At 32.0% G+C, this 13097-nt stretch overlaps 1 protein-coding gene across 4 annotated transcripts in view; it reads right to left on the bottom strand.

The window, feature by feature from the left end:
* The window catches only part of LOC139493400 (toll-like receptor 4), a 111215-nt gene that overhangs the window by 65149 nt on the left and 32969 nt on the right, over positions 1 to 13097 (bottom strand). For 2 of the 4 annotated variants that reach the window (XR_011656994.1, XR_011656996.1), the window contains exon 2: positions 378 to 532. The exons of the other annotated variants lie outside the window; for them this stretch is intronic. The gene's annotated coding sequence lies outside the window, so the exon portion shown is untranslated. The remainder of the gene's footprint in view (positions 1 to 377; positions 533 to 13097) is intronic. 4 annotated transcript variants of the gene reach the window in all.

Genomic DNA, 13097 nt, shown 5'->3' with positions numbered 1-13097 from the left:
ACAATTAACTAAATTAAGTAAAACAACAATAACTGTACTACTAAGTATCACTTGCAAAGTAACGGAATTTGATGCGACTGTCATACAAGTGACAGGTTTAGCACTATAAAACCAGGTTCAATCCACCATTTTCTACATTTGAAAAAGCCTGTACCAAGTCAGAAATATGACAGTTGTAATTTATTCATTTGATGTGTTTTATCATTTGATTTTGCCATTTGATTAGGGACTCTCCGTGTTGAATTGTCCTCGGAGTTCAGTATTTTTGTGATTTTCCTTTTTTTGGCAGGCACAATTCTTGCCTTTAACAGAGTTCCTTTTACAAATTTGTCAAGTTATACATTGAAATCTTATATATAAACACATATACAACTGACCTTCTTTTAAGGATAGTAAGATCCAAAATAGTCCAACTCCTATGATGTTCATACTCATTTTTTGTGTGATTATTTTAGTGACAAAATTACTTATTCAAGTGTATGCAGTCACATGCCTGTTATATGAATTCCAACTTCCTGATGTTTTATTGCAACTAAAATTTAAAGTTTAAATACTAACTATGGTTTACCTAAAATATATTATTTTATTACAAACAGACCTAACACTATACATACGAAATAAAAAAGAGTAATAGCATGTAATTTTATCCATACTACACCACTTTTACAAATATGACATGGCTAGATATGCGTGGGGATGTTTACATATTCGTATTTTAGATCTTTTATAGTATTCAGTGTACAAATAACTGCTTTCAGTGTTGCTAAATACTCCATAAAGTGTTTAATTTTAGAGATCTAGGTTCCGTACCTGATGAGAGTATACCCCTTTTTAAACTTAGTTATCAGTTCCGCCTGTGTCAAACCTTTATAGTATATGAACTGTTTGTTTTTCGTTGCTGTATTTTTTAGTTTTGTCTATCTTTTTTTTTGTATTTATGCTTATTAACTTAATGATGGAGTCAGAAACCCTGAAACAGATAGTATTTGCAAAACAAAAGCTTGGTAATAAAACATATTGAAATATTAACAAGGCACATCAAAAAAGTTAAAAATTAATGATCATTAATGAATTGTTTTTGCGAAATAGAAAAAAAAGTTTCAAATATTAAATGAAAATATACTGTTAAACAAATCAATTATGTTCTTTATCAGCCATCGGTAAGAGGTAATAAATCCATAATAATGAGACCAAATATCGTTATTATTATTTATTTTTGATTATTTTACTGAAAATGTATATATATTTTAGTACTACAGCTTTGATTTGATTCTGAAGGCGTGAACAAAAATAAATTATAAATTTTCAAATTTAATTACGTTGCGTGTATCGTAGTATCAAAAGACGAAATGGAATTTAGTTACAACATAATACCCTTTTCTTCCCTTATACAGGAAGATCTTCATCTGAGATTTAGAAAAAAAGTAAAATAACATAGATTGACCTAGTTGCTCCTTCAAGCTTCGATTACAATCGAGTTAAACGATACCTATACAAACACAAAGTATGACGTAATGTGAAGTACATAATATTGGAACTAACAAGAATATCAATTAAAACTTTTATGAGTATCGAAAATCGTTGATGAAAAAACAATGGTATTGATTTATATAAATTGAATTATAGGAAAGACGGACATAAACATGTGATTAGCCGGATAACGGTCGATTTCAAACATGGATACCCATATATTTTACTTACGTCATACACCACTGTGTCTAAACCACACCGGCAGAAATTGTTCGGACTCGATGGTATCTAACATCCGGCACAATGACTGAACATCAATAGACAGAAGAAAGATAGGTTTCTCCTTATTTTCTTATTTTTTTATGATATCGAAGAATATATATACATATACAAATATTTTCTAATGTGAGATGCATTATTTTCTATAACCGTTCTATATTAACGGAGAAATAAGTAAAAATGCACGTCAAAATGACTTGCCTCGAAATTGTTTAATTTCTCGTTAAATTGTTCACATAGTACGGAAAGAAAGGTACGAGAAGATAGACACTGACACGGAGATTGCAAGACTTGTCATTATGAACATCTCAATACTTGTGTTTCTGAGTATGGAACGAAAAAAATGGGTCATGTCAAATTAAAATACACCTGTTTTTTCAATGTTGTTTACTACACAATCACCCGGTTTCGTCTATATATATATATCACCCGTTTTTTTTAATTGTTTTTAAACCAACAATTTATGAAAAGAAACATTAACACGGATCTGAAAATTTTCTTTCGAAAGAATTTGAATATATATTTATTGTAAAGTGTTTAAATTTATTTTAAACGGGCACTTTTGGACAAAGGTAATCATATGTATATATAGTAATACACATTTTCCTAATGAAAGGCGTATCCCTTATTTCACTTATCTTCTAACTAATTTTAAATGGAATATAAATACTCAATAGCAAACACTGATATCCAATTACTTTATAACATTATGATATTTTTTTTATATAGGTTTTGAGATGCATCGCAATATGTGACCCCCTTTTTTTGTTGTACAAAAAAAAAAAAAAAAACATCACCAAAAAGGATGCAGAAGTTAAGATTAATATAACTAAGAAATGTGTAAAGTTTGATCCAATAATGATACATCGTTTTTGAGATATGGCGCGACATGTTAAAAAAACACACTCCTGTTTTACTTACAATGTCCTGTAACTCAAAAAGATTTCATTTGATTTTCACTAAAAGGTTTACAAATCGTTAAACAATTATGAGAAATAACGTTGTTAAGTTTCATGAAAATTAGATAAGCTGTTCTCAAGTTACGATGCGATATTTTTACGCTGGACAGAAGGATAAACGAACGAACGGACGGATGTATACAAGACTACGTCCTGTCAAAATTGTAACGGGCGTGTAAAAACGCAAAGAAATGGAAAAAAAACTCTAAATCTAAGGTCAATAAGTTTTATAAGGATATCAGCCAAGTCGACTTATTTGTATATCTTGTCTTCTCATATCATTTTTGCTATATCACTTTTATATGAAAATAATAGATAGACATTGTTAAAAAGAATTCCAAATTCGTCATTTAAGGGCAATGCATTAACTCCTTTAAGAAGTAATGTGAACATTTTGAAGTAAATGGACAAATGGTTGAGCTCAACATTGTGAAGATAATCATCTGGCCCTTTCGAATTTTGTATGTCTATGGCTGTTTTTAAAAAATTAACATCACGCACTTGCATTTCCCCCGATGTTTATTTTTTTAGCCATGACGGCAGTCTTGGTTGACAAGCGGGGTCACAGTGAACTTTTAAACTATATACACTAATTATAATTAAAAAAGACACGTGATTTTTTATAAGGTTTGTTAAATGCAGCCTAGTAATTTTTGATGTGACTATTTATGTAAAAAATTGTATTGAAAGATAATAAACGACGGTCGACCGGTGCAAATTGTTGAAAAAAATGACTTTTCCTGTTGGGTCAAGTGAGCTAAAAGCAACCAAACATTCCAAACAAAATTGCACCGATCTTGAATTGAAAAAAAGGTGTAACAACTGAAAATTTTAAATTTCACGAACGATATAATTTGATCGGACATAGCAAACAACTTCACTGGCGGTTTTATTTCAACAACAAAGAAAACCCCACCATAATATTTATACTTAAATGTACGCACTGACATGTCACAAATGCCTAAATTATCGCAATTCAATTTATTTTGAAGGTCTGTAAGATAAACAAAAAATATCACAGAAACTTTACCGATTGTTTTTGGAACCATTTAAGTCGAGGTCTAATGAATCCTGCCAGACAGACATGAACACAATATAATTATTAAAACCAACAACACAAAACCCTTAACATTTACTAATTAATCAAGGAAATAAGTTCACGGTCACATGAATCGTCATGTGGCCAATGACATTTAGTATAGAAATGAGGTCAAGGGCAAGGGCAATGGATATATGGCAAATAGAAAAAAAATCGTTGGATCTGTGTTCCATACTTGTATTTGTTGCAGTAAAACCTTCAAACTTTTGACATATGCAGCTTTATACAAATAGTCCAAACGCTATGAATTCGAATCACTTGGTCTCGCTTGTTTAAAAATATCAATGATAATGTTTATAATAAACATAATCAAACTCACATAATCCGATTTTTTCTGTGTCCCTGTTTCTGATTTCTTACTTATGTACACATAGTAGTATAGTTACACTTAGTGATAAATACATTTTATTTTAATGCATGGTTATGGAACGCCGGAACTGTCTTATAGTGTAAATATTTAATGTGTTCTGTCGCTTTGTCTTTACATCCTGTCGTTTTTTATTTATGTTATGTGCAAATGTCTGTATTTCATGACACGGCATCTCTGTGTTATATCAAATTAGTTATGTGTTTGGTCATACAGTAGTATGATTTGTCATTGATAAAGTTTGTTGTGTACAATAGGCATTACATCATGCTTTAACTACTATATATTCTGTGAATACTTCGAAACCTTATGATCAACCACCTTTACATTCTCTCATATTTTATCTATGTTGTGTCTATTCTTTTTTTACGTAAGTCAGTTAAAAATTGTGTCCTGTCTCAAATGTGATTGTTATGCCGAATGTTCTAACGGTTTTGTTTTGATACACCTTTGTTCTATGTAAACCTCATGATATTATAGTCTTTTGGCGTTATGTTGTGTTTATACATATGTATCTCCAGTGAAAAAACACAACACATCATGGTATAGTTCCTATGCGTTTTGTCGAACAATTGATACTCTCTGTGAGCATTCATTACGTCATGTGCAAATGCCTTTTACATTATGTGCAAACAACTTATGCCTTTTGTGCAAACCTCGTTTACCTTTTGTGCAAACCTCGTTCCCCCTATGTGCAAACATCGTCTACCCTATGTGCAAACATAGTTAACCTTATGTGCAAACACCTATTGCGTTATGTGAAAATACCTATTAAGTTATGTATAACAACTAACTCATTATGTGCAAACACTATTACGTTATGTGCAAATACCGCTTACATTATATGCAAACACCGATTACGCTATGTGCAAATGCCTATTACATTATGTCCAAACATCTATTACGTTAGGTGCAAACACCTATTACGTTATGTACAAACACCAATTACGTTATGTGCCAACACGTTCTGGTAAACGCTTTTTTGACACAGATTAAAACAAAACGCATCAGTGATATACACTTTGAAAATTAAGAAAATTATAAGTTTCAGCTTTCTAAAAAGCTCTGAACTACTTTGCTGTATTCTTTTTCAAGGTAATATCCATTGGATGCTGAATGTGAACTGAAGGTAATATGTGTGCATCAGGTTGTTGATTTAGTCTTGGAAATGTAGTATTTTATATATTGATTGATATAAAAATGTTATATACATATTTAGTTTTTTGTTCTACTTAAAGAGTGTGCGTTAAACATCCATTCTTTTTATATTTTGTTCACTTTACTTGTTGAAAATTAAAATATTCACAAATATATAGACACGATTCTCGAGGTGTGTCTCTCTGGAGGTGTGCCTAGATTGACGAAAGTCATAAAATATATTTAATGCATTTTTGAAAACATTGTACAGGAACATTTTTTAGCAAACAAATCGTGCATATTGCAGATTAGCAATGCAAATACAGACGTATCAATGATTGATATTTTCAATTTCAGTGTGTAATATATGCATAATAAAACGACCATGAATTAATAACATTTGATCTGAAATGTAATACACATAGTTAATTTTCCGTCATTTGATGGCTTAATATCCTCAGAAGAGAACAGTCTGTAATTATTTATCTCATTTAAGCCAATAGTTGTTGCTGAATATCAGCCACATCATAAAGCAACCAAACAGAATTTATATGTGACAAATAATTATTTCAAGATGGCGTGTATATCGACTGAAATAAAAGCTCTGCCCTGTTATTCGAAGCAAAAAATAAAGCTACATGTAAAAAACAAAATGCAACCTTATTTCTTTACGGAAAATGTGAACGGAAAATAAGTTGATATAAAAAAGAGAAGACGTGGTATGATTGCCAATGAGACACCTCTCCACAAGAGACCAAAATGACACAGAAATTGACAACTTTAGGATACCGTACGGCCTATAACAATGAACAAAGCCCATACCGCATAGTCAACAATAAAAGGCCCCGAAAAGATTATGTAAAACAATTCAAACGAGAGCACTAACGGCCTTATTTATGTAATGGTCTCTTTCATCTACACCAAGCGGGTCATTTCATAGGTCGCCATATCTTGCATACATAATCATAACATATGATTTTGGAAGGCGCCGAATTACATTGATGAATTATAGACTTTTGACAAGGTCAACACATTATATATGCGTCTATTCAGATTATATTGACCGAGGACGAAGATATTTTCTCGCAACCTCTTATCTTGTATTTTTTTTTTTGAATTAGCAGGGAGTTTGGCAAAATTGAGTCCCGAGCCCCCTATGAATCAAACTGCTTATATAACCAAAAACGCAGCTCCATCATTTTCAAAAATTCTGGTTCCGCCACAGGCCATTGAATGAGAAAGCAAAAAGAAAAAAAATAGGTCTGTGTGTTTGTTTATCTAATGATATCTCAATGAACAACTTCTCTATTCATTTTACATCGGATGACCGTGTGGGCATTCATGTGTATTGCTGTCGCCTAAATTTCCATTACGTAACCTTCGTTTTGAGATTGTAACCGATCTATAAACATGATAATAAAAAATATGCGGACATTATCGAGTGCAAAATTACATTCCTTATCACTTGTTAATTCATTTCAAATGGATACTCCTAAAAATATATTTTTTTGAACATAAATTAATAATATGAAAATGTCGTTAAACTCGTTAGAAACATAAATAAAGTAAAAATCTTTAATATTTATACACATTTACAGAAAAAGTGTTACCGCATGCGAAAGGATACCTCAAGAACGTTTGCAATCTCCCATGCAGAGTTATCTGTTTTTGCTCCCTCTATCTGCGTGGGACATTGAATGTTTTGCTGGAAAATATGAATGCCCACTCAAATTCAATCTATTAGAAAAATCGAATTATTACAGAAGAGTGTCGACCATGCACCTGCACAACACTATAATTAATATAGTGCAATAGAATGATATACAAATGGATGAAAATTATATATACATGTAACTGTAATTTAAAAATATTAAAATAATGTATAACAAAATAAAAAGTTTACTGATTTGTATCACTTCTACGATGAGGTTGAATTTATCATCCACGAACAGAAAAGATATATATCTGTACTTTAACGTCACTTTCAGGTAAAGAGATGTGATTTGGTTTTCTGAGACAAGTGCTTGTGACTGTCCACAAGAACTTGCGGTCATCCAATGTTCAGTACTTCAGTACTTTGATTCATATCTTTAACATAAAGATGTTCTCAAAAAGTAATAAAACATAACAAGGGTTTTATATTTCTTTACAAATGTCTTATTATCCTTATTTTATCTTGATTCATTTTGAGAACTCAAATCGTATCAATGACATACTGCACATTTAAAGATTTCTAAAACTGGGAGTTAGCTGGCAATTGTTTCATGGTGCTTGAAACGGATGAACAAGAGGGTTCCGAAATTCCAACAATACAAAAACATGACAAGTGAAATTTTTTAACTTATAATCAGTAGCAGGAAAATTACAGACGAATTTAAGCCTTCCCTTTCGTGTTAAAGTCTGTCACAGTTTTCTTTTCGTTATATATATAGGTGATTTTTTAAAAGAATTTTGACTAAATATGTTACGTCGATTTCAAGGCGAACAAGATTGCATCAATTCAAGATTGTTTCCGCACATTGAGGATTATTTGGATTGAATCATATGAACTTCATGCCTCGCTAGCTATTAATAAAAAATAATAACGTCTCGCTTTAACAGTAGCCGAGTAAAGGGGGACCGATATATCTAAAAATCGCAATATTTAACGGCAACTGTCAAAACATATTTTAGAATGATAACATTTAGATCCAATAGAATATATTTGTATGAAATTTTATATTTTTTTAAAATAAGATTTCTCAAAATAATGATGTGCAGCAAATCCTCTCTCGTGGAGAATTGTCTCATTGGCATTCATACCACATATTTGTTATAGATAGTCATTTTTTTTTCTGAAATTCAAAGGGAAAATTATGTTATGATGACCATTTTAGCAACGAAATTATTTATTCATTCTTATAGACAACAAAAGAAACGATATGCACATCACTTATAAAAAAAAATAGAAGAAAACAATAACAATTTACTAAAATATGTATTTTTTTGTATCGTTCTAGATGACACGGTTCGAAAAGTTACCGGACCAAATACGGATAAATGAAAGTCATTATCTGGAGTTTCAAGTTGCGGGATTTAATTTCGAGTATGGCCAGTGCAGGTAAAACAAGGCTGATAACCCTTTCATTCAAAAGAAATATGTGTATGCGTCATTTTTGTGGATTACAGGATAAGGCAGTTTTTAATATGAAAAAAATAGTTTTTTTTTTAGAGAAAATGCATCCTTTTGTTACACCCTTCTACCTGTCTGATCAAAAATCGGATCGAATTTTTCCAACATCCCTGTTAGTTTTTAAAAAAAAAATTGTCAGATAAGAGGGGCAGGTCACCTGACCACCCTTTTCAGGACACCCACCCGTCTCAACACGGCTTGTCAGGGACGGAGGAAATAATAAGTCTTAGGAAGGTTATTCAGAATAATATTCACAACTGTTAAAGGAAATGAACGAAAATAAAATCTTAAACATTTTGTAGGATTCCTTAGCTGCTACATGCATCGTGGGAGACGTCATTACATTTGTAGCATTAATCTAGTACACGTTTCTCGCTAAATGAAAACTCTACTGGGAGGGTAATAACAAAGAATCCTGGTCTCTTGTGAAGAGTTGTCACATCGGCATTCGTACCACATCTTCCTTTTTATATCGTATTGTTCCTTTCGGTTGCACCTCTTGGAAACCAAAGTCGTGTCTGTATATTTGTTAAAATTTTCAACAAGTAAAGTGAACAAATTTTCAAAGCATGGATGCATAACGCACACTCTTAAAGTAGAGCAAAATAATTTCCCATAAAACTAGATACATTGTATGTATATAGCATTTTTACACCAATCAATATAATTATAAAAATCCACAGTTTGTTAGAAAGGTCAAACTTTTAATTTTCTTCATTTTCAAAATGCATATCATTGATGCGTTTTGTTTTAATCTGTGTCAAAAAAACGTTTACCAGAACGTAATAGGTGTTTGCACATAACGTAATAGGTGTTTGGACATAACGTAATAGGTGTTTGCACATAACGTAATATATGTTTGAACATAATGTAATAGGCATTTGCACATAACTTACATGGTGTTTGCACATAATTTATGCGGTATTTGCACATAACGTAAAAGTGTTTGCACATAATGATGTAGTTTTTATACATAACTTAATAGGTATTTGCTCATAACGTAATAGGTGTTTGCACATAAGGTAAACGATGTTTGCACATATAGGGTGAACGATGTTTGCACATTAGGTAAACGAGGTTTGCACAAAACGTATTAGTTGTTTGCACACAATGTAAAAGGCATTTGCACATGACGTAATGAATGCTCACAGAGAGTATCAATTGTTCGGCAAAACGCATAGGACCTATACCATGATGTGTTGTGTTTTTCACTGGAGATACATATGTATAAACACAACATAACGCCAAAAGACTATAAAATCATGAGATTTACATAGAACAAAGGTGTATCAAAACAAAACGTTTAGAACATTTGACATAATAATATAACACTTGAGACAGGACGCAATTATTAACTGACTTTCGTAAAAGAAGAATAGACACAACATAGATAAAATATGAGAGAATGTAAAGGTGGTTGATCATAAAGTTTCGAAATATTCACAGAATATATAGTAGTTACAGCATAATGTAATGCATATTTTACACAACAAAGTTTAGAAATGACATATCATGCAATTGTTTGACCAAACAAATTACTAATTTGACATAACACAGAGATGCCGTGTCAGGAAAGAAAGGGATCTGAACATAACATAAAGAAGCAATGACAGGACGTAAAGGCAAAGCGACAAAACACATTAAATAATTACACTATAAGACAGTTCCGGCGTTCCATACTTGGTAGTTGTAATCCTTGTCTTCCTATGCACATTCATTTTCTATGTCGATTATGCATGCATATACATTTGTTTTATTATCAATGTTTATCCTTAAGATTGCTTGATTGTTTGTTGTTTAACGTCCAGTGGCAAATATTTCATGTATATTTAGGACGAGAACAAGTTCACAATAAATACAATAGCTAGGTCTTGTCATAAAAGTGGCCATTTGAGATTATAGTCGGTGAAATTTGGACTGCCACTGGAAAATGAGGATATATTGGATAGGGACAGAAATTTGCCTTGCAACAGGCCATCTACGGACCCTCAAAGAGTTGTTGCAAGGGTTCTTAACGTGCAAGGAGCGTGGCACTCTCTTTACACGAGACTTCGGATTTAACGTCCCCATTTTGACTGGACATGACTGCGAACTTAATACATCGCGCACAGCTAAACGGACGCCCAACTTCGGCAAGCGTTCTACTGCCGGTCGGGTGAAGACCAAGAGAACATATTTCTATTCCCCAGTCACCCTTAGGGGATTATCCTTAAGAAGATTTATTCTAAACGATCATAGAAAAGATTACATAAATAAAATGATTAGATTATAAAGTTGCCCATCCTATTGTGCGAGGAAATCACATATCAATTGCGTGTTTCGATTTTTAAGACCGTAAAATCTAATTTCAAGTTTAAACATATTTTCCATAATTCATATAGAAAACCCATATTTGTGAGCTTTAACCTCAATTTGCGTTATAACCTTCATTTTTATCTATTCTGCTTTTGAAAAATTTTGAATGCAAAGTAAAATTAAAATTATTTGTGTTCTATAAGAGTAGTAATTCATGTGTTTGCTTATTATTTATTTAGTCTGGGACTGATCATATAAATAATAAGCCGTTGCCATGTGAAAGAACTTGTTTTCCAACGACCCACAAAACTCCTTTTTAACGCTGAAGTTAAATTATCAATTATAATGTAATGCGATTATGATTTTTTTTATTATACCAAACCGGGTTATGCATTGTGAAATCTATAACATAATTGGGTGGTAAACATTGACAAAATCGGCCAGTTCCATTTTGACATGACCCATTTCTTTTGTTCCATACTCCGAAATACAAGTACTGAGATGTTCATAATGACAGGTCTTGCAATCTCTGTGTCAGTATCTATCTTCCCGTACCTTTCTTTCCGTACAATGTGAACAATTTACCGAGAAATTAAACAATTTCGAGGCAAAGTTCACTCAATTCGTCTTTTTGACGTGCATTTTTACTTATTTCTCTGTTAATATAGAACGGTTGTAGAAAATATTGCATCTCACAATAGAAAATATTTGTATATGTATATATATTCTTCGATATCATAAAAAAAAAATAAGGATGTGCAGTCATTCTTCTGTCTATTAATGTTCAGTCATCGCGCCGAATGTTAAATACCATCGAGTCCGAACAATTTTTGCCGGTGTGGTTTACACACAGTGTACACAGGTGATAAGAACATTGATCATATAGAAGGAAAGTCACAATTATTTAAAATGTTAAACTTTAGATTAAAATTCTCACCAGAAATAGAAAAGATAATTTCCATATGTATATTATGTGTGGTAAAAGTAAAAACTAGGTATGTAATTTGATATACATTATCGTGTGTATTAAAAACATGAAATCGGTATTTTTAAGCGTTTTTCAATGATGAAAATATAGATAAATGAAGGCAACAGTAGTATACCGCTGTTCAAAACTCGTAAATCTATGGACAAAAAACAAAATCTGGGTAACAAACTCAAACGGAGGGAAACGCATTAAATATAAGAGGAGAACAACGACACAACATTAACATGTAACACACATAGAAGCGGACGAAGCATTAAACAAAATCCGATGAGAATAACAATTGTAACATCAAAACCAAATACATGATTTTGGGATAAAAAAGTACCGTGACACGTCTTATAGTAATGTGAATTCACACTCAAATCTAAGAGAAAACAAACGACACAACGGAAACACAACGTTAAAATGTTACACACACAGAAACGAACTATAATATAACGATGGACATTTTCCTGACTTGGTACAGGATATCTTTAAAGATAAAAATGGTGGGCTGAACCTGGTTTTGTGGCATGCCAAACCTCGCACTTTAATGGCAATGTTAAATATCTATACTATTAAACGAGAAGACCTCATTTTGGGTGTCGCTTCTCTTCTTTCCACAATAAATTAATCAACACGCCTCTGTGTCCTATAGGTACAGTGCATAGTTGCATTTGTCATCCATTTATATGATTACTCAGATTGAGTTATTTTGGGAGAAAAACAAGAAAAAACTCATCCGGATATTGTCCCGTCATTGGACGAAATTTTAAGTCAGATTAGACTTCCGGTTTGCGTTTTTCTGTATACTTTGAACATACATATACTACGAATAAAGTGTATTTTCAGAATTGTATCTGCTATCATTTTCAAATTAACTATCCACGGCGGTCACAGAGTTTATTAAATAGAGAGGGTCTGTATACTATATCAATGACCACCATGGATCGATTAGTAAACTTAGAATTGAAAGTAAATACACTTTATTTATATAGTAATGAATGTTCATAATATACAGATAAGCGCTAACATTATTCATGTGAACTTTTGATACATTTTCTGAAATTCTTCAGTCGTTAAATCTTTAACAAAATTCATTGATTACAAAAAAAAAAGAAGATGTGGTATGATTGCCATGTTGCGACAACTCTCCACAAGAGACCAAAATGACACAGAAATTAACAACTATAGGTCACCGTACGGCCTTCAACAAAGAGCAAAGCCCATACCGCATGCTCAGCTTCAAAAGGCCCCGAAATGACAATGTAAAATAATGCAAACGAGAAAACTAGCGGCCTTATTTATGTACAAAAAATGAACGAAAAACAAATATGTAACACATAAACAAA

The sequence above is a fragment of the Mytilus edulis genome, chromosome 10 (assembly GCF_963676685.1).
Source record: "Mytilus edulis chromosome 10, xbMytEdul2.2, whole genome shotgun sequence".
Classification (NCBI taxonomy): Eukaryota; Metazoa; Mollusca; class Bivalvia; order Mytilida; family Mytilidae; genus Mytilus; species Mytilus edulis.
Note: the sequence above shows the minus strand (reverse complement) of the source record. Positions and strands in the feature narration are given on the sequence as shown.